Source organism: Heterodontus francisci, chromosome 4, assembly GCF_036365525.1.
Source record: "Heterodontus francisci isolate sHetFra1 chromosome 4, sHetFra1.hap1, whole genome shotgun sequence".
Taxonomy (NCBI): Eukaryota; Metazoa; Chordata; class Chondrichthyes; order Heterodontiformes; family Heterodontidae; genus Heterodontus; species Heterodontus francisci.
The window spans coordinates 42,127,287-42,149,716 of NC_090374.1; the positions used below are offsets into that span (position 1 = coordinate 42,127,287).

Genomic DNA, 22,430 nt, shown 5'->3' on the forward strand with positions numbered 1-22,430 from the left:
TCCATCCCACTTGAGCTATTTTTTGTGGAGGCAGGATGGGGTGGGCAGCAGGACTATCTGCCTGCATGAGGCAGGTAACTGATACAGCTCATTAAGAGCCTTTGAGACTAATTAAAAAGGAGGTAATTGGGATTTTCCAGTTATCCTCCAGGTTCCCGCAGGCAGCAGAGACTGGTTTACGTGCCTTAGGTTGCCTCCTGGCGGCAGACTGGGGGCCAGCTCTGCAGGAAACATGTAGATTTAAGATTTTAAAAAAGCTGGAGGGGGCACCACCACTCCGAAGTGCCCTCTCCCTTACTGTCTCTCAATTGTAGCCTGCTGCTCCTTTCAAGCTAGAAGGCTTATATAATTGGCCCTCCAGCTTCAGGAGCCTGCCCAGGTGAGCCTTTCTCCACACCAATTTAGTGGAGGGGGGGGGGGGGGGGGGGAAGGGGGGGAGAAAAAGAGCTGGAGGGCCTGTTGCCAAGCTATCCCCAGGGGGCTGGATAGACAGACAACAGTCTTCCTGCCCAGAGGACAACTGAGGCCGTAAAGTGGCCTATTAATGGCCTTGTAACACGAGGTGCCCTCCCTGCTGGCTTTGGGGTGGGGTGGGGTAGAGGGGTTCCCTCCTTCATGGACGATCTGTGGCCCATGGAGGAACTCCACCACAAACCGCCCCTCCCCCTGGACTGCACGGCCACCACCCCCCCCCCACCCTCCTTTGCCAGGGCCTTTTGCACTGGCCCCAGCGACCCCTCATCACCTACCTCTGGTCTGGCATTCCAGCGGTGGACCAGTGTCTGAGCCCTCTGCAGTACCAGCAGTGGCCACCGCTCCTGGTGGCACTGCCGATACTGCAGAGCTGCCAGCCCTCTGATTGGCCGGCAACCTCTTGGAGGAGAGATTGCCGTCTTTAAAAGGGATGGAGATCCTGGCGCCCTAAACCTTGATTTAAAAAGACTGGAGGTGCCAGGAGATCCACCTCCAGCACAAAATCCAGTCCAACGTGTTCCTAAATTCCGATTATATGCTATCATGCCCAAACTACACTTATGCATTTTCATACCAATTTGGAAAGAAGAAATTATTATAAATCCAATTTTATGTCTGTTGCGTTGAATGAAACATGAATATCTCCTTCAACTAAAAAGCACATTCCAGAGTATAATGTGCTTATATTACCCTCATTTTAAAATATTCTGATACAAAACCCAAACTTGAATCTATTATTTTTAAATTAAGCATCAATCATAATGTAGGATAGATGGCCTGAAGGAGGAAATTAAATGGGTTGATAGGCCCTTTTATGCCAACCTACCTTGTGATCCAGGCCACTCTCATTTCAGAAATGAGCAATGGAAACCTAATGCGCTAAAACTGGATACTACAAATGCAATAGGGATATAATGGGCCAGAGCTAGGTTACAAATTATCATGGCTTGGTTATGATGGTGTTTCTATATTTTTTTTAAAGTTTTTTTTTTGAGAACTCATGTATTTTAGAATTATGGGCATTGTTTTATTTGGGAAAACTGAAAAGGATTCCATGGATGTGTTTTGCACTGAGGTCAAGTCCAAAAGACCTTCCGGTTTGTAAACAACCTTTCATGGTAGTAACCGGTCTTCTAAAAAATAGCCAGAAGGGGCTTTTTGACTTGGGGGGAGATGTTTACAGAGAAGTGATAGGTCAAGATTTATAGGGGTCAAGAGGCTTACCTCTTGAGATATTGTTTTTGGTTTGATTTTGGACAGAGTATTGGGGGTGTGAACTGTTTTGAAGGCAGTTGGAGAATACCAGTCAAGAGAGCAGTCACCATCAGCACCCTGTTCCATTTCTTTGAGAATTTCCTGAGAATCATGTGTAAAAAATAGAGAAACTGATGCTGCATTTCTCCTGAAAAGCCTGCCAAACTGATCCTCAACATCACCAGAAAAGAACTGTTCCAGGAAGATCCCAGTGACAGCCGTCTACGCGTATTTGGGATGCCAAACCAAAAAAGTAACTACTGATATCTTCCCATGTCTTCTCTTTTTTTCTTCAAGAATTAGCAAGTATTTGGTCAAAGTATTCTTTTGTCTTTTTTGTAACAGAGCTCTAAAGAAATCTCTATTTTTCTGTTGACTGGTGTGTGTATGCGTGCGTGTGAGATGGAGGTAAAAGGGAACTTTCATATTTCACTGTGTGTTAATGCTTTGCTTAATTATTGATTAAGTCTTGTTTTATAATAAATTGATTATTTTGTTTTATGAAAGAAACCTGGTTGGTGTATTTTATTCTAGAATAAAAATAGAGTCTATGTTTACCCAGATATCGATATGGTCTAACATTTAAATAGATGTTGTTACCTGTCTAAAGCTGAAAATAAAAACAACACAATCAGTATTTTGTCATGAACCTCAACTAATTACCCACTATTCTCATTGCGAAAGATTAATGAAAAAGTTACGCTCTGTTCAATCAGGAGTAAATAAGTTTTTCATGGCTTACTAAGTCATAATTACTGCTGACCAACATCTCTGACCCTGAAAAGCATTTTTTTTTTTAAAAATACAATGTGGAATGTCATTCCCTCAGATGAAATTTTTTTAAAATGCCAGATGTTTTAGAAATTAGAAAATTCGTTTTTTTTTTTAAAAAACAGTTTATGCTTTGGTATTTCATTTTTCCCCCCCTTAAGCACATTTGAAAGTCCCAATCTTTATTTTTCTTTTCGTATAATGATTTAAATGTGATTTATAATCCCAGCTTTTACCTCCTGCTTTGCCATTTGTGAGAATTCTTCAATCTGATTGGTGGATCAGCTTCTTTGCTGCTTGCCCAGTTCACAGACGCCACAGATTAGATTAGAGATACAGCACTGAAACAGGCCCTTCGGCCCACCGAGTCTGTGCCGAACATCAACCACCCATTTATACTAATCCTACACTAATTCCATATTCCTACCAAACATCCCCACCTGTCCCTATATTTCCCTACCACCTACCTATACTAGTGACAATTTATAATGGCCAATTTACCTATCAACCTAGATCCTGTGTAGAAGGCGCCAAATTCAAGCGGACGTCAGAGTGGAAGAAGTCTGCACTCTGCAGCTCACTAAAACTTTGCGGGTATTTTTTTTTCCCCCAAGGTGAACAGTGAGTGCCATTCCTTCACCTCTGACTGCAAAATCCAGCACATGTCTTTGCAGCCCAGCCTGGGAACACCTTGCACATAGATGGCAGTTTAGGAGGATGTGACAAGGACCTTTTGTTTAAATTAGTCTTATTTTCTTTATAAAAGAAATACAATGCATGTACGTTGCATATCAATACTTGAGACTAAAGCTAATGTAGATGCTCCTGAATATTCAGTTAAATAACAGGAAGGATATCACCACATACAGAAGAAAGAGAAAAATAAAGTTCAATATACATTAAACAGAATGCTCTTCATTTTGATACAAAGTTGGAAAGCCTGTATCTCTTAATGCCAACACATCTATGCATTTTATGTTAGTGCCACTTATCACTTGACTGCCAGGAAATAAATTCCTATTTGGCTAAACCTCGTCCATTTGTAAACAGAAAATACAATGAACACATTTGTACTTGTTGCAGGGTCCACTTCACTACAATTTATATTTATCATAAATCTTTAGTTGATCAGTCACAAATTAATAGCCAACAGTCTAGTTTATAAGAGGACAGAGAAAAAATACAAAGGGTTGCTTACATAGAACCGTACATATAAAAAAAAAGAGACCTTTAGACATAAAAGTTAAACAATGAAAAGTTACACACACATTTCCATTGTTTTAGATGCAACATACAGAATGCTTATGGGAGAAATTGCTGCCAAAAGATTCCCCTTGTACATTGTAAAATTAAGTCTGAACAAATTATGCTTTGAATTGAATATCTGTATTCACTTTATGTTTGAAAGGTTTAGTACAGTACTAAAGTATTTCAGCTTGTTACCGGAGTATTGCGTTGACTACAAATGAATCCTATTCAGCACATGGGCATAATGGAGGAAAGTAGAACCAAATGAGTCACTGAGTGAGGGAGCAAGAGACATTCCACAGGAATGAAATCTGTGTACAGGTTTAACCAACCGTGCATATGTGCTCCACATTTGCAGTACCAGTGCGTTATCCGAAAACAATCCTCCTCACATGAGCCTGCATTCCAGTCAGCTACAAGCTGAGAAACATTTGAGCTTAATTGGAGGTAATGAATTTACAGCAGGGCATTTTTTTTTTTCGCACTGCAACATCAGAGATGGAAGCACATATTTGCAAATAAACCAAGAGTTCAGCACTAACATACTGCAAACAGCATTTCATGTTACAGCATTTTAATGTTAGCTGAATAAAAGTAATGAATAAAAAAATTCTGTTGCTCTATATTCAATATATAGAAACCACCTTTACATTATTGATTTTAGTTTATGAAAAACATCTCCAAATGTAAAAGTTGATTTTAAAGAGAGAGAGAGAAAAACACTTTCAAAAGCAGCAATATCAATATGTATATAAAAAAGCTCCCAATATTGGAATTCTAAAATAAATCTCAAAGCACTAGAAATGCACAGCTGCTAAGACAGAGTTCTGATGAAAGACCATTCAAAACTCAAAACCCATCTCAACACTTTTCAGAACTGATTGCCATAAGTTTCCAGGATTTTCTGTTTTGATGAAAGCAACGTCAACATGAGGATTCTTTAAGAGTGTCTTGTCTAACAGAAATATTTGTATAGGACAAAGAAGAACAATTAATGCCTGTGGCTCAAAATGAGAGACATCAAATGACTGAATAATCCAGTGAATAGCAACAGAGATCAACTGATGGAAGTTTATTTAAATGAGAGCAAGGAACTCCAATGAAAATAACGCCACTAAACTACAGTTACCCTATTGATTTTTCACAGTATCATTTATTTTAATGCATTTAGACCATTATATTAATCTTCAGACTGCTTGCAGCTCTGGAGAAATTCCAGGTTCCCTGAACCAGCTACTTTTTAAAAATAAAGTTTCTTAGCTTAGTGATACTGAAACAATCCTTAACACTAATTATGAAAGCTCTCAGATGTGTTGAGTAACTTTATGCATTAATAGTTAACCCTTTAGTATAAATGCACTTTTGAAATAGTCCATTTCTACTCGCCCTGCCTCCCCCAATCTCTCTCATTTTCTCTTTCATTTGCGCACACACGCAAATGAATCTGTGCAAGACATAATACTTGTGCCTTTGTTCATATGTAGTCAGCTCCTTTCGTTGCAGGAGTTCTGGGTGTAATTTGAACAATGTCTTTGATTTAAGCAAACAACTGTTTATCAAATTATTAAGTAGTACAGAATCCTTGTTATTTATCACCGACTTCACTTCTGTTTTGAGACGGTGATAGCTTGGCTAAAGGTGCTTTTCCATTTAGTTGGATTGTGCTTAAAATGGTGGGAAGATCTGCACAGCAGAGCTAGCCAGCCCCTTAGCCAAGCCACTGCAGTGTAGCTATGACACTAGCATTTGCCTGACAATGTGGGAAATGTCCCAGTTTCAAACATAGGATAAATGTAAACCAGCAAATCATTGCCCTTACAGACATACCATGAACCTCAGTGAAGATGTGATGAAAGAAGAAAATCAAGCTACTGCTCACCAATAACATGTTTGCCAATTATTCATTCAGGTTCTGACAAAAGAACAAGAACTGAATGCCTGAGAAGAGGAGACAGTATCTGCCCTCAATATCAAGACACGATTCAACAGAGTATGGCACGCTGGTGCTCCAGTAAAACGGAGGCCAATGTTGGTCAGTGGGAAGATCCTCCAGTGGCTGGATCCAAACCTGGCATAAAAGGAAGATGTTCATGGTCATTGGAGGTCAATCATTGCGGCTTCAGGACGTCACTGTTAGAGTTCCTCAGGAAACTATCTGCAGCCCAATCATTTTCAGCTGCTTCATCAATGTCCTTTCCTCTGTCAAAGGTTAGGAGTGGGCTGTCTGCTGATGATGCTAAAGTGTTAAGGACCAGACAGAATTCCTCTGAGAATGAGCAGCCGACAGCAGCATTTGAGATAATATTTAAGCTTGACTGACAGGTAACATGCACACCATATATTGCCAGGTCATGACTATTTTGAGTACATGAAAGCCCAGCCATCTTGGCGTGACATTTAATGGCACCACTAACATGGAGTTAGCCTAACATCAATGTATTGTGCATTTTTATCTTTTGTAGGATGTGGCCACTGCTGGCGAGGCCAGCATTTATTAACCAGCCTTAACTGCCCTCGAGAAGGTGGTGGTGAGCTACCTTCTTAACCCACTACAGTCCATCTGGTGTAGGTACAGCCACAGTGCTGTGGGGAAGGGAGTTCCAGGATTTTGACCCAGTGACAGTGAATGAACGGCGATATAGTTCCAAGTCAGGATGGCGTGCGACTTGGAAGGGAACTTGTGGTGTTCCCACACAACTGCTGCCCTTGTGGTAGAGGTTGCGGGCTTGGAAAATGCTGTCCAAGGAGATTTGATGAGTTGCTACAGTGCATCTTGCATATGGCACACATTGCTGCCACTGTGCGTCGATAGCGAAGGAAGTGAATGTCGAAGTGGTAGATGGGGTGCCAATCAAGCAGGCCGCTTTGTCCTAGATGGTGTCGAGCTTCTTGAGTGTTGTTGGAGCTGCACCCATCCAGGCAAGTGGAGAGTATCCCATCACACTCCTGACTTGTGCCTTGTTGATGGTGGACAGGATTTGGGAACTCAGGAGGCGAGTTACTTGATGCAGAATTCACAGCCTCTGACCTGCTAATAGCCACAGCATTTATTTGGCTGGTCCAGTTCACTTTCTGGTCAATGGTAACCCCAGGATGTTGATAGTGGGGGATTCAGCAATGGTAGTTCCACTTGATGTTCAATGGCAATAGTTAGATTCTCTCTGGTTTGAGATGGTCATTGCCTGGAACTTGTGTGGTGCAAATGCTACTTGCCACTAAACAGCCCAAGCCTGGATGTTGTCCCGGTTTTCCTGCATTTGGACATGGGGTCCTTCAGTATCTGGAGGACTCACGAATGTGCAATGTTCAGCACCAATCAGCAAACATCCCTACTTCTGACTGTATGATAGAGGGAAGGTCATTGCTGATGCAGCTGAAGATGGTTGGGCCTAGGACACTACTCTGAGGAACTCCTGCAGCGATATCATGGGACTGAGATGATTGACCTCCAACAACCACAACCATCTTCCTTTACGCTAGGTATGACTCCAACCAGTGGAGAACTTTCCCCGATTCCCATTGACTCCTGTTTTGATGGGGCCCTTTGACGCCATAATAAATCAAATGCTGCCTTGATGTCAAGGGCAGTCACTCTCACCTCACCTCGAGTTCAGCTCTTTTGTCCATGCTTGGACGAGGTTGTAATTAAGTCAAGAGCTGAGTGGCCCTAGCGGAACCCAAACTGGGCCTCAGTGAGCAGGTTATTGCTGAGCAAGTGCCACTTGATAGCACTGTCGACGACCCCTTCCATCACGTTATTGATGCTCAGGAGTAGACCAAAAGGACGGTAATTGGCCAAGTTGAATTTGTCCTGCTTCTTGTGGACAGGACATACCTGGGCAATTTTCCACATTGCTGGGTAGATACTAGTGTTGCAGCTGTAATGGAACAGCTTGGCTAGGGGCACGGCTAGTTATGGAGCACAGGTCTTCAGTACTAATGCCGGAATGTTGTCAGGGCCCATAGCCTTTGCAGTATCCAGTGCCTTCAGTCGTTTCTTGATATCACAAGGAGTGAATCAGATTGGCTGAAGACTGGCATCTGTGAAGCTAGGGGCCTCAGGAGGAGGCAGAGATGGATCATCCACTTGGAACTTCTGGCTGAAGAGTGTTGCAAATGCTTCAGCCTTCTCTTTTGCACTGATGTGCTGGGCTCCCCCATCATTGAGGATGGGGATATTTGTGGAGCCTCCTCCTCCTGTTAGTTGTTTAATTGTCCACCACCATTCACAACTGGACATGGCAGGAATGGAGAGCTTAAATCTGATCTGTTGATTGTGGGATCACTTAGCCTCGTCTGTTGCATGCTGCTTCCACTGTTTGGCATGCAAGTAATCCTGTGTTGTAGCTTCACCAGGCTGACACCTCACTGTGCTGCCACCTTTTGTGGGTCTGTGCTTCTGGTAGGACAGTAATGGTGATGGTCATGTCTGGGACATTGTTTGTAAGGTATGACTCCGTGAGTATGACTATGTCTCCCAGCTCTCCAAATTTTGGCACAAGCCCCCAGATGTTAGTAAGGAAGACTTTGCAGGGTCAACAGGGCTGGGTTTGCCGTTGTCGTTTCCGGTGCCTAGGTCGATGCCATGTGGTCCGTCCTGTTTCATTCAGATTCATAGACTTTGTAGAGGTTTGATACAACTGAGTGGCTTCCCATGCCATTTCAGAGGGCATGGAAGAGTCAAGCACATTGCTATGGCTCCGGAGTCACATGTAGGCCAGACCAGGCAAGGACAGCAGATTACCTTCCCTAAAAAAAGGACATTATTGAACCAGATGGGTTTTTACAACAATAAACAATGGCTCATGGTCACCACTGAAATAGCTTTTTAATTCCAGATTTATTAATTGATTTCAAATTCCACCATCTGTCATGGTGGGATTCGATCCCATATCCCAGAGCATTAGCCTGGGGCTCTGGGTTACTAGTCTAGTGACATTACCACTACACCATTGCTTCCCCAAGAAAGTTAAGTGGACTAGCAATATCAACACAATCTACAAGACAGCAGAGCAGAAGCTGGGTACAAGATTTAAGTTAGAAATGTGATCAAATATGTATTTGCCTGGATGAACACAGCAATAAGCTCAAGAAGCTCAACACAAAATAAGACAGAGTAGTTCACTTGATCTGCACTTCTAATACTGGAAAAAAAAAAATCAGTATATCCACCACCTCCAGACTAGCACAATAAATACACACGATCTACAGAATGCACTGCAGCTTCTCACCAGGCTTACTTCGATAGTACCCCATGACCTCTATCACCAAGAAGGTCAAGGGGAGCAAGACCATAGGAACACAATTATCTGCAATTTATCCAATTCCCACATTAGCAATGATACAAAGAACAAAGAAAATTACAGCACAGGAACAGGCCCTTCGGCCCTCCAAGCCTGCGCCGATCCAGATCCTCTATCTAAACATGTCGCCTATTTTCTAAGGGTCTGTATCTCTTTGCTTCCTGCCCATTCATGTATCTGTCTAGATACATCTTAAAAGATGCCATCGTGCCCGCATCTACCACCTCCGCTGGCAACGCGTTCCAGGCACCCACCACCCTCTGCGTAAAGAACTATCCACGCATATCCCCCCTAAACTTTTCCCCTTTCACTTTGAACTCGTGTCCTCTAGTAATTGAATCCCCCACTCTGGGAAAAAGCCTCTTGCTATCCACCCCGTCTATACCTCTCATGATTTTGTACACCTCAATCAGGTCCCCCCTCAACCTCCGTCTTTCTAATGAAAATAATCTTAATCTACTCAACGTCTCTTCATAGCTAGCGCCCTCCATACCAGGCAACATCCTGGTGAACCTCCTCTGCACCCTCTCCAAAGCATCCACATCCTTTTGGTAACGTGGCGACCAGAACTGCACGCAGTATTCCAAATGTGGCCGAACCAAAGTCCTATACAACTGTAACATGACCTGCCAACTCTTGTACTCAATACCCCGTCCGATGAAGGAAAGCATGCCGTATGCCTTCTTGACCACTCTATTTACCTGCGTTGCCACCTTCAGGGAACAGTGGACCTGAACACCCAAATCTCTCTGGACATCAATTTTCCCCAGGACTTTTCCATTTACTGTATAGTTCACTCTTGAATTGGATCTTCCAAAATGCATCACCTCGCATTTGCCCTGATTGAACTCCATCTGCCATTTCTCTGCCCAACTCTCCAGTCTATCTATATTCTGCTGTATTCTCTGATAGTCCCCTTCACTATCTGCTACTCCGCCAATCTTAGTGTCGTCTGCAAACTTGCTAATCAGACCACCTATACTTTCCTCCAAATCATTTATGTATATCACAAACAACAGTGGTCCCAGCACGGATCCCTGTGGAACACCACTGGTCACACGTCTCCATTTTGAGAAACTCCCTTCTACTGCTACTCTCTGTCTCCTGTTGCCCAGCCAGTTCTTTATCCATCCAGCTAGTACACCTTGGACCCCATGCGCCTTCACTTTCTCCATCAGCCTGCCATGGGGAACCTTATCAAACGCCTTACTGAAGTCCATGTATATGACATCGACAGCCCTTCCCTCATCAATCAACTTTGTCACTTCCTCAAAGAATGTGAATACATATTGCCATTTTGGAGAAATCCGACTTCCAGGCAATGAACGTGTGACTCAGAGGCAAGAATACTACTGTTAGCCCAAGAGTAATACTGAGAAATAAATCTACTAACAGAGAAACCAAGTACACAATAAAACAGTTAGTCTGAACTGGACTGCACAGTTGTCCTTTGACTCACACTCACATTGCAGTCCTACCTGAACCTTGTCTGTGTAATAAAACAATGGTAAAGCATACAAATCAGGAAGACATCTAGTAATTAGTGAAAAATCATCAGCCCTGTGATGTACTAAAGTAAAATAAGGCATATAAAGCATTGGGCTTTACTGGCAGAGGAATAGTGTATACATCTGTAGAGGTTGTACTGTTTTGCTGTAAAAAGGTTCTAGACAGACCCCATCTGGGAAATGTACACAGTTGTAGTCAGTCAGCAAATCAACAGAAGGATATTACTGCTTGTTTCTACATTCTCTTGAGGGCAAAGATAATTCTGTGCATCAGGAATTTAAGTTATGAGGAAAGATTATAGAAGTTGGATTGGTTTTCTTTGGAAAGGAGAAAATTTCAACATGACTTAAAAGTTGTCAAGATACAAAGAGTTGACAAAAGCCAATCAAAAACACAAGTTAAGTACTAGGAAGTTAGGACAGGAAGGGAATCAGGTCGACCTGTCAGCCAAAGGAGTGATGTATTATGTAATATGTTGACACTGAAGCAGACAGAGTAAATGGGCACAGGCTTTTGAACCTATGTCCATATTGGAAATTTAATGCTCGAGTGGAAAATCCATGCTAAGTCAAATAGCCAATAATCCATAGTTGTGACAAGTTATTTTGGGAATTTAACTGTCTAGCAATCTCATGGATCTCATACATACCAGCTATCAAACAACAGTCATTTGGCAGTACAGAACTTTAGTATTGCTGAAAATAGAGACATGTTGTCGAACCTTTTCGTCTTGCACTTATCAGGACAATACGCAAGAATAACCAATGTAAGGGAAAACAACAACTTATACTACATGAGAAGAGAGAGTGCTGAATGGTTGGCAAGTGAACTCTGGTGGAGGCATTGCTATGGAGAATGCACCAAGTGACTGACAGTTAACTGCCAAGCTTTGTTTGAAATTTAAACCAGGCAGCTCGACACTGATTGGTCAAGGCATTGCCTTGAGGAATGAACCAGCAAATGGCTGTCACTTTATTTTGGTCAGCTGAAACAGGCGCAATGTGTGTACATGTTCTTTTCTGTCTGCAAAGAACAGGGCCCTGTGTATTAATATATATAGCTTCCAGTAATTGCAAATGCGTCACACTGCGAGCCCTACTGACAATCTTAAATTCAATGCCAGTGTGATGCTAGATATATGGGCTGTACATCCCAAAGACTGGCAGATCATATCGAACAACATGTCCCTTCCGCTGTTCGCAACGGGCAAGGTACAGGCCGTACCCAACTAGCCCGTGCTTGCATAACTCAAAACAGTGTCTAACATTAGATGAGATTCCATAATTGGACAACAACATTTCTGAATAATCCTCACTGTGCCGAGAATTACACAGACAACCAATTTAAGATTGTCAGTAGGGCTCGCAGTGTGGCGCATTTGCGTGTACTGGAAGCTACATATATTAATACACAGTGCCCTGTTCTTTGCAGACAGAAAAGAACATGTACACATATTGCGCCTGTTTCAGCTGAACAAAATAAAGTGACAGTCATTTGCTGGTTCATTCCTCAGGGCAATGCCTTGACCAGAGTCAAGCTGCCTGGTTTAAATTTCAAACAAAGCTTGTCAGTTAACTGTCATTCATTGTAAATTGGTGCATTCTCCATGGCAACACCTCTACCAGAGTTCACTTGCCAAGTCTGGTCTTAAGTGGAGTTTTTTTTTAAAATTTGTTTATGGGGATGGGGGCCTCGCTGGCCAGGCCAGCATTTATTGCCCATCCCTAATTGCCCTTGAGAAAGTGGTGGTGAACTACCTTCTTGAATGCTGCCGTCCATGTGGGGTAGGTACACTCACAGTGCTGTTAGGAAGGGAGTTCCAGGATTTTGACCCAGCGACAGTGAAGGAACGGCGATATAGTTCCAAGTCAGGATGGTGTGTGACTTGGAGGGGAACTTGCAGGTGGTGGCGTTCCCATGCATTTGCTGCCCTTGTCCTTCTATGTGGTAGAGGTCGCGGGTTTGGAAGGCGCTGTCGAAGTAACCTTGGTACGTTGCTGCAATGCATCTTGTAGATGGTACACACTGCTGTCACTGTGCGTCGGTGATGGAGGGAGTGAATGTTTGTGGATGGGGTGCCAATCAAGTGGGCTGCTTTGTCCTGGATGGGGTCGAGCTCCCAAGAGGGTCTTGGAAAGAGTCTCAAATGTGCTGCTAGTGGCCCAGAATTTTTTTTTTTGTGCAGCCCCAGAAGCAGCACACCTGCCTCTCCTGGGCCCACAATAATAAAATCTGAGAATTTCTTGAATCATTTTCTGAGCTGCCTCCAGCGATCCCTTTAAAGGACTGCTGGTTACGTCATTTAAAACATGGTACAACTCTCAACAGAAAGGTGAGTTGTGGAATTGCTGAAAATAACATTATTTGTTTTGTATTTTCTGATCATAAATCGATTTTTTTCTTTTTAAATACTATAAGCAATCCCAGAAGATGATCAGCTGGCAAATACATTAAATTCACCACAGATCTGCTTGAATACTTGGGAGTGTTTTGAACGATTTAAATAAGCTTGGTGCAAGCTCCTCCTGTTTGCATATGAGGGCCTACATCTGTAGAAGGGCCTGTGCATGGTGCCTCATAGAGTGGGAGGCCTGTTGCACTGCAAGCCCCACAATGTCTTGGCAGGGCATTGCCTGGTTTCCATGATCAGGCAGGCCTGTATAATTGACAAAGATCTGCTGCAACCTGTTGTCCACCTTCACAGCCATCAGCCGATCCACAGTTGAAGGATTTTCTTGTGGTATGACTTATTGAATGGAGGCCCTTGCTCACCATGTCACAGGGTGTTGTAAAGTAGGTTTATGGGGTCTTTGAATGATGTAGAGGCACTACCCTCTACCTCACCCCACCCTAAAAACCCTGCCGCAACTGCTTATTCATCAGGAGAGGTACTGCTTATTTTGCAGCTAGCTTCCATATCTGCAGGTTGTTCTGGCTATCCACCACCTGCAAACGCAGTTGGTGGCTGCAGCTCGCCCAAACAGGGGGTCCTACAACCTGCATAGCAACCCAAATTGCATACTTAAGGAGCCTAATGCTTACTTCTGGCAGATGCTCCTGGACAACTTAAAGCCAGCAGAGCCAATATGGTGGCCAGTGAACTTCTGGCCCAGGTTGGACCTAACAGATTGCAAAGTGAAATTCAAAAGGACTAAGACCTATTATGAAGACACAAAATGGACAGCTGTAAGTTAAACTGCTACCCCAACATGATTGCAATACTGCATCTGTCATTGGTCTATGGCAAGAAGAAAGTACATTGGGACAACAAAGGGATATTCCAGAATTACGAAAAGAAATGCCTCAAAAATGTGCCACCAGATCAAAACTAGAATATAAATGGGGCTGAGGAGTGGGGAGAAAAAGGAATTTAACGTTTTGTTCCAAATTATGTAGATCTAATAGTGATTTATGAAGCATGGAAGGGTGAGCTGTGGAATAGCAGGCAAATATATATTAATAAAATACAAAAACATTAAATATACTTCTGAACTATTTGGTGAGCAATTCCACAGGAAGATCAACTGGCAGATACATTAAATTCACTGGATATATGCTTGATTACTTGGGTGAATTTAAATGATCATTTTTCAGATCAAATCTGGCTATTGTAAGAATGCCTATTTTCAATGTCACTTCTGACCATGCCAGGTAAGTGTAGGGTCAGTCATTTGAAGTCAACTTGGGGACAGTGTTGCTGTTATGGCAAGACACATCACAAGCTGGATTTCACTTTTCACTTGATCTCTTAATGCTGTTAAACTACTGATTTTGTGGTGATGTTGCCAAGTTTAGCGTGTCAGCTGTGACACCGAGTCAGAAGGTATGGGTACAATTCTCAATCCAGACACCTGATCATAAAATCTTGGCTGTACTCAGAGGTGAGACATCCTTCGGATAAGAAGTTAAACGGAGGACTTGTCTGCCGACTGGGTGGCGTGGGGGGGGTGGGGGGCGGCGGGTGCTCCCAAGTTTCTTGGCCAATACTTATCCCTCGAACAACATCACTAAAACATAAATAAAAACAAGGAATGCTGGAAATACTCAGCAGGTCTGCCAGCATCTGTGGAGACAGAAGCAGAGTTAACATTTCAGGTCCATGACCAGTCTGCAGAACTGGCAGATAGAAGAAATGTAAAAGATTTTAAGCAAGTAAAGTGGGGGTGGGGCAAGAGCTAACAAAAGAGAAGGTGTTGATAGGACAAGGTCACAGAATAGCTGGAGCATGACCTTCTGGTCAGCCATTCTGTGACCTTGTCCCATCAACACCTTCTCTTTTGTTATCTCTTGCCCCACCCCCACTTTACTTGCTTAAAATCTTTTACATTTCTAATATCTGCCAGTTCTGATGAAGGGTTCAGAATTCCACCAGCTGCCATGGTGGGATTTAAACCAATGTCCTCACGACATTAGCCTGGGCCTGTGGATTACTAGTTCAGTGACATTACCACTATGCCACCGTCTCCCGCCGTTCATCATATTGCTGTTTGAGAGTTTGCTGCACACAGATCGACCAAGGTGTTTTCAATGTTATAACACTTCAAAAGCATTTCACTGGCTGTAAAATGCTTTGCGACCAGAAAGGCACTATAAAGATTCTCTATTTGAACCAATTCCCCTCAATTTGGTAACGCTTGTCGCATTTCTTCTCAGACCCTCCTGCAGCAGGGATGTCACTGCGTATTAACATTATGGAATTAACTCCAGTCAACATAAGCTGCTTTTATATTGTGTAAGACCCATGCTGGTGGCATCAAATGCACGGTTGGCTACAAGCTGGAAAGTAAACATGCCAGGATTTGCCAAAACTGACAGGTCAGGAAGAGCTTGTAAAAATGTAATCACCTGGCAACCGGCCTCAGGTGAATCCTGGATGGTTTGCATTTGGCTGCAGCCAGTTTGGAAGGAGATCCACGTACCAGAAGCTACCACCACTAGTAAAAGTCTTAGCACAATACAAGGCAGCTGTGGGTACTTGGTCCTCCTTGCAATAGAATCTATAATAAACATGTATGAGGCCAGGTGATGTGAGCCAAAAAACATAAGGATTTCTGTTTCGATCCAAAACTAAAGCCCAGAACATAAATACCAGACAGATTGTAAAATGTATGTGTTACGACCAGTGAGGATGGCTCCCCTCTTGCCCCTTTCCTAATTTGGCTCTAATAGTGAGTCCTTGCTCACTGCTCTCTAATTGTAATTGCAAATGAACCAGACAGGTTTTCTTAGGTTTAAACAAGAAAGATGCCAGTTTATTCGGCTCATCACTGTAACTTGGTTAAAAATTATAAAAATACGCGACGCACCCACGCTAGTATGCATACGAGAAAAACACACACACACACACACAAATTGACAGTGGGAAAGAACGGATGTGGGGGGTGGGGGGGAGGGGTTGAAGTGGAATTGGCAATGAATGGAATTCAGTTACTGGGTGCAAATGTCCTTGATATAAGTTGAGGTCTTGGAGTTCTCGCTGGGGCCCGGTGCACAATTCCCAACTTTCTTCTCTGGTACCAGAAAGCTGAAGAGGTGCTCTGTGTTGAGGCTGAGGCTGAGGCTGCTACTGTGGGTCGCTATGACTAGAGGCCGGCTACCCGACCCGAACCCTACAGGACCTGATGGCATGTGTTGGGTTCGGGTCGGGTCGGGTCAGGCCCAACTTCCGCGGCCGGCTTTCGGGCTCGGGTCGGGTCGAGTCAGGCCGGACACACACCAAGTGCTCTGCTGGTAAGTATTAAAAATTAAAAAAACCTACCGGAGTTGGGAGTCCAGAACGAAACTGAGACTGCGCAATGAGCAAGCAACATCACTACGACGTAATTGCGCATGCACCAGCTTCTTGTGGGTTCACTGTCAGGAAGGTAAGTAAAGGCATGGTCGGGCCGGGTTCTTCTTCCCGACCTAAAGCAGGCCTCTACCTGGGACTTTGCTTGAGAGCAAGAGCGACAGACGGACAGCGGAGACCTTCCTCCTTGGTTCTCAACTTGCACTGAGTTACCTTTCTGTGAGGCACAATTCAAACAGTCCCCAGTCTGGCCAGCAAGTAAGTCATTTATCTCTTTATTTGAAATAAAGAACTTCTTGGCGGGTCGCTTGACCTCAAGAGTTTTCCAGACATTCAGTGGTGGGGTGGGGGGGGGGGCAGAAATGGAGGTTTGTCTTTTACAAAGTCATTGGCTCTTTTGATCATCACTATTGACAAAACCATCTCGCTAATTGAATCAGGCAGCACCCCCAATGTCTCTCTATGCAACTGTCTCTCAGAATGCAAATGTGCAATCATGTTTTCAGCTGCTTAACTTCTGTTTTTTAAAAACAAGTTATGTGCAATGTCCAATAAAAAAAGATTCAAGTAGACTTCCACATGACAAAATTAATGCTTCCATTTTGCAGGTGTGATTTCTGTCCCAAGAGGGTCAGGGAAATACAGGAAAATTCAACTTTCACGACATCTGAAGAAGCCAAAAAATTTCCTTGGAGCTACTACTACTCCAACCACCGTAACTTAAATCATAAATATGGCTGAAACACCGTTTACATACTTTATTTTTATGGGATGTGGGCATCGCTGGCCAGGCCAGCATTTATTGCCCATCCTTAATTGACCTCGAGACGGTTGTGCTGAGCTGCTTTCTTGAACCGCTGCAGTCTATGTGGGGTAGGTAGACCCACAGTGCTGTTAGGAAGGGAGTTCCAGGATTTTGACCCAGTGACAGTGAAGGAACAGTGATATAATTCTAAGTCAGAATGGTGTGTGGCTTGGAGGGGAACTTGCAGGTGGTGGTGTTCCCATGCACCTGCTGCCCTTGTCCTTCTAGTTGGAAGAAGTCACAGGTTTGGAAGGTGCTGTCGAAGGAGCTTTAGTGAGCTGCTGCAGTGCACCTTGCATATGATACACACTGCTCCACCATGCATCAGTGGTCGAGGGAGTGAATGTTGAACGTGGTGGATGAGGTGCTAATCAAGCGGGCTGCTTTGTCCTGGATGGTGTCAAGCTTCGAGTGTTATTGGAGCTGCACTCATCCAGGCAGGTGGAGAGTATTTCATCACACTCCTGACTTGTGCCTTGTAGTGGACAGGTATTGGGGAGTCAGGTGGTGAGTTAGTCGCCTCAGAATTTCCAGCCTCTAACCTGCTCTTGCAGCCACTGTATTTATATGGCTGGTGCAGTTCAGTTTCTGGTCAATTGTAACCCCGAGGATGGTGATATAGTGGAGATTCAGCGATGGTAATGCCATTGAACGTCAAGGGGGGGGGGGATGGTTAGATTCTCTCTTGTTGCAGATGGTCATTGCCGGTCACTTGTATAGCGCGAATGTTACTTGCCAGTTACCAGTGGAAGCCTGAATGTTGTTCAGGTCTTGCTGCATACGTATACGGACTGCTTCACTATCTGAGGAGTTGGAATGGTAGTGAACATTGTACATCCCCACTTCTGACCTTATGTTGAGGGAAGATCATTAATGAAGCAGCTGAAGATGGTTGGGCCTAGGATACTATCCTGAGTAACTCCTGCAGTGATGTCCTGGAGCTGAGATGATTGGAGGCCAACAACCCCAACCATCTTCCTTTGTGCTAGGTATGACTCCAACCAGCGGAGTGTTGTCCCCTTGATTCCCATTGACTCCAACTTTGCCAGGGCTCCTTGATGCCATACTCAGTCAAATACTACCTTGATGTCAAGGGCAGTCACTCCCACCTCACCTCTGGAGTTCAGCTCTTTGTCCATGTTTGGACAAAGGCTATAATGAGGTCAGGAGCTGAGTGGCAGTTTATTGTTCGAAGTGCTGCTTGATAGCACTGTCAACCCTCCATCACTTTGCTGACAATGGAGAGTAGACTGATCGGGTGGTAATTGGCCAGATTGGATTTGTCCTGCTTTTTGTTGTTAGGATATACCTTGGCAATTTTCCACATGGTCAGGTAGATGCCTGTGTTGTTGGCTGTATTGGAGCAGCTTGGCTAGGGGTACAAGTCTTCAGTACTATTGCTGGGATGTTGTCAGGGCCCATAGTCTTTGCAGTATCAACTCCCAGTGAAGTTGCCATGGTGGAGTTGAAGCAGGTCTCAGGAACGTTCAGGCCAAAAACAGTGCTGGACTAATGTATTACGATGGAACGGGTGTGCTTGAGCTCTAGAATTGTACACATTCCTTCCAGATGCTGCCCTGCATCATGTTGGTTTATTTCTCAAGTAGGCTGAGCGTGTCTACCCTGAGGCACAGTGTGGCTTTCGAGCAGAGAGATCCACCATTGACATGCTGTTCTCCCTTCACCAGCTACAGGAGAAATGCCGTGAACAACAGATGCCCCTCTACGTTGCTTTCATTGATCTCACCAAAGCCTTTGACCTCGTCAGCAGACGTGGTCTCTTCAGACTACTAGAAAAGATTGGATGCCCACCAAAGCTACTAAATATCATCACCTCATTCCATGACAATATGAAAGGCACAATTCAGCATAGCGGCACCTCATCATACCCCTTTCCTATCCGGAGTGGCGTGAAACAGGGCTGTGTTCTCGCACCTACACTTTTTGGGATCTTCTTCTCCCTGCTGCTCTCACATGCATTCAAGTCTTCAGAAGAAGGAATTTTCCTCCACACAAGATCAGGTGGCAGGTTGTTGAACCTTGCCCATCTAAGAGCGAAGACCAAAGTACGGAAAGTCCTCATCAGGGAACTCCTCTTTGCTGACGATGCTGCATTAATATCTCACACTGAAGAGTGTCTGCAGAGTCTCATCAACAGGATTGCGACTGCCTGCAATGAATTTGGCCGAACCATCAGCCTCAAGAAAACGAACATCATGGGACAGGACATCAGAAATGCTCCATCCATCAATATCGACGACCACGCTCTGGAAGTGGTTCAAGAGTTCACCTACCTAGGCTCAACTATCACCAGTAACCTGTCTCTAGATGCAGAATTCAACAAGCGCATGGGAAAGGCCTTCTCTGCTAAGTCCAGACTGGCCAAGAGAGTGTGGGAAAATGGCGCACTGACACAGAACACAAAAGTCCAAGTGTATCAAGCCTGTGTCCTCAGTACCTTGCTCTACGGCAGCGAGGCCTGGACAACGTACGTCAGCCAACAGCGATGTCTCAATTCAGTCCATCTTCGCTGCCTCCGGAGAATCCTTGGCATCAGGTGGCAGGACCGTATCTCCAACACAGAAGTCCTCGAGGCGGCCAACATCCCCAGCACATACACGCTACTAAGCCAGCGGCGCCCGAGATGGCTTGGCCATGTGAGCCGCATGGCAGATGGCAGGATCCCCAAGGACACATTGTACAGCGAGCTTGTCACGTTGCCAGTCCCGCACAACCCGAGCCGCCTCTCAGAAATGCCCTCCCTGCTATTCCAATCGGCGCGGAGGGGTTTCCTGTACGGCCTGCTCCTGCACGCTCTCCACTTCCTCGCCCTCGTCAGCTGGCCGGACACGCCCTGGCGGTCCGCGTTGCCATCTGGCGGCAAGGGGAAACCCCGATGGAGGTCTCTCTACGCGGGAGTCTTCCCCCTTTACATTGGGGACCTGGGATGGAGGGTGCTGCACAGAGCAGTCCCGTGCAATAGGCTTTTAAGTAGGTTCACGGACTCCCAGGCTGCCTGTACTTTCTGTGGCCTGGACGAGTCCGTGTTCCACGTTTATACGGAGTGTGCGAGGTTGCAGCCCCTATTGGAGTATTTCTGGCTGCACTTCAGTCTCATGCTCCTGATCTTTGGGCACCCGGTGCGGAGGGGCTTGGGCCGGGAGGGGGATCTCCTCGTCGGTCTGCTCCTGGGCCTGGCCAAGGTGGCAATTCACAGGTCCAGGTTGAGGGCCGTCGGGGGGTCCGTCCTCCCAGATTGCCTGCCCCTCTTCCGCGGTTACATTCGCGCCCCGGTGTCCCTGGAGAAGGAGCATGCGGTGTCCGCCGGTACGCTTGAGGCCTTCTGCGACCGGTGGACACCGCAGGGACTGGAGTGCATCGTTGACGCCGAGAATGGCATTTTAATTTGAGTTTTTTGTTGATTGATCTGGTTTTAATAAAGTTATTTTAAAACTGTAAATATGTATATAAAGGGGGCCTGAGGAATAAAGGCCCCCTCGATGTAAAAAAAAAGCGAGCTTGTCACTGGTATCAGACGCACCGGCCGTCCATGTCTCCGCTTTAAAGACGTCTGCAAACGCGACATGAAGTCCTGTGACAATGATCACAAGTCGTGGGAGTCAGTTGCCAGCGATCGCCAGAGCTGGCGGGCAACCATAAAGGCGGGGCTAAAGAGTGGCGAGTCGGACAGACTTAGCAGTTGGCAAGAAAAAAGACAGAGGCGCAAGGAGAGAGCCAACTGTGTAACAGCCTCGACAACCAATTCTATCTGCAGCACCTGTGGAAGAGTCTGTCACTCTAGAATTAGCCTTTATTACCACTCCAGGCACTGCTTCACAAACCACTGACCACCTCCAGGCACTTACCCATTGTCTCTCGAGACAAGGAGGCCAAAGAAGAAGTCGTCGTCTGAGGACATTGTTCCCTCTTGGAGAATTCTGAATGATTACATTTAGTTTAAAACACATTTTTATTTCACAACTGAAAGAAAGAGTTTCAGCCTTAAAAATGCAGGAAAAATAAGCAACATTTTGGTTCACCAAAATCATCAATACAAACAAACAAAGCAAATCCATATGAATTGTTCACAACAGACCTCACTTTTAAAATCTTGTCCCAGTTCAGCGTCACTCTCTGCCTGTAATTGCCCCTCCCATTCAGAGGCACTACACCCATTCAAATCCAACCTCGGTTCACACAGAAATTCTCTCCCTCTACCCTTCCACCCAACTGTTGTCCCTCATTCGGAGGGACACTTTCCTCACATCGGAGAGCTTGATAAACATGATGTGAGCATGGGTTTGGAAAAGTCAGTGTGAATCACCATTCCAAGCACGAGATTAATTTGCTGTCTGTTGGGCTGTATACAATATAAATGCATCCATTTGTACTCGGCTTCATTTTTTTGTCTCTAGGTTGTAGTTAAACAACACTTCTATTTATCTTTTTTCCTGTAATTTTGTTTCTCCTCTCTGGATTTGGCATTGTAGTATTTTAAGATCTCCAACACATTTACTAGCGATAACTTTCATGCCCAATGACAAAGTGATCCACATATGTAATATTTAGAATGTAGAACAGTTCAGCAGCAGGACAGATGAAAATCCAATATACTTCCACATTTTTTTTTTAAACTGAGCTTTCTGTTTGTAAACTGATTATAAACATTAAAATGAACAGTCACCATTCACCCTAGATGGATGTTGCTTGACAGTCATAAATTGACAACCCAACCTGCCCGACTACTGAACATTAGTTAATAATGAATATTCTACCAGCCGATGCTGTGCAGCGAATTCTAGACTGAGTGCTCCCTTGCATCCAACCACCACCTTTTACCTTCTTCATTTGAGAGAATGATGCTTTTCAAATCTTCTTTAAAGATTTAGAGGGAGCTTGTGTCCTGGGCCCACTGATCACATACACAGTTCGAGAAAGACTCTAAAGTGCCCTTGTTAAGCATTGAATTAAATTCTGTTAATGTGCACTTGCCTCCAGAGATATGTGAACAGTGGCTGGCCAATCATACATTCTTATAACCAGCCTGTACTTACGTGCCAACAGACAACTTCAAAATAAGGTCTTGTGGAGCCTCATTCCGATTGCAGGGCAAACATGTTCAATGGATTGTTTTTGCACAATATGTTTAGCAATCTTCCATTCTTGCTCTGCTGCCCCTGCCTGTGGGCACACCTGCTCCTACCTTCGCCAAGGTAAATAAGCCAAAACTTTACAGCTGTAAGTGTCAGGGTCATGCAACAGCACCAAGAGATTATCA

The 22,430-nt window shown here is 44.5% G+C and overlaps 1 protein-coding gene across 1 annotated transcript in view; it reads right to left on the reverse strand.

The window, feature by feature from the left end:
- sorbs2b (sorbin and SH3 domain containing 2b) overlaps window positions 1–22,082 on the reverse strand; it is a 284,278-nt gene extending 262,196 nt beyond the window's left edge. The window contains exon 1 of the mRNA XM_068029420.1: window positions 21,992–22,082. The gene's annotated coding sequence lies outside the window, so the exon portion shown is untranslated. The remainder of the gene's footprint in view (window positions 1–21,991) is intronic.
- Between the last annotated feature and the right edge of the window lie 348 nt (window positions 22,083–22,430).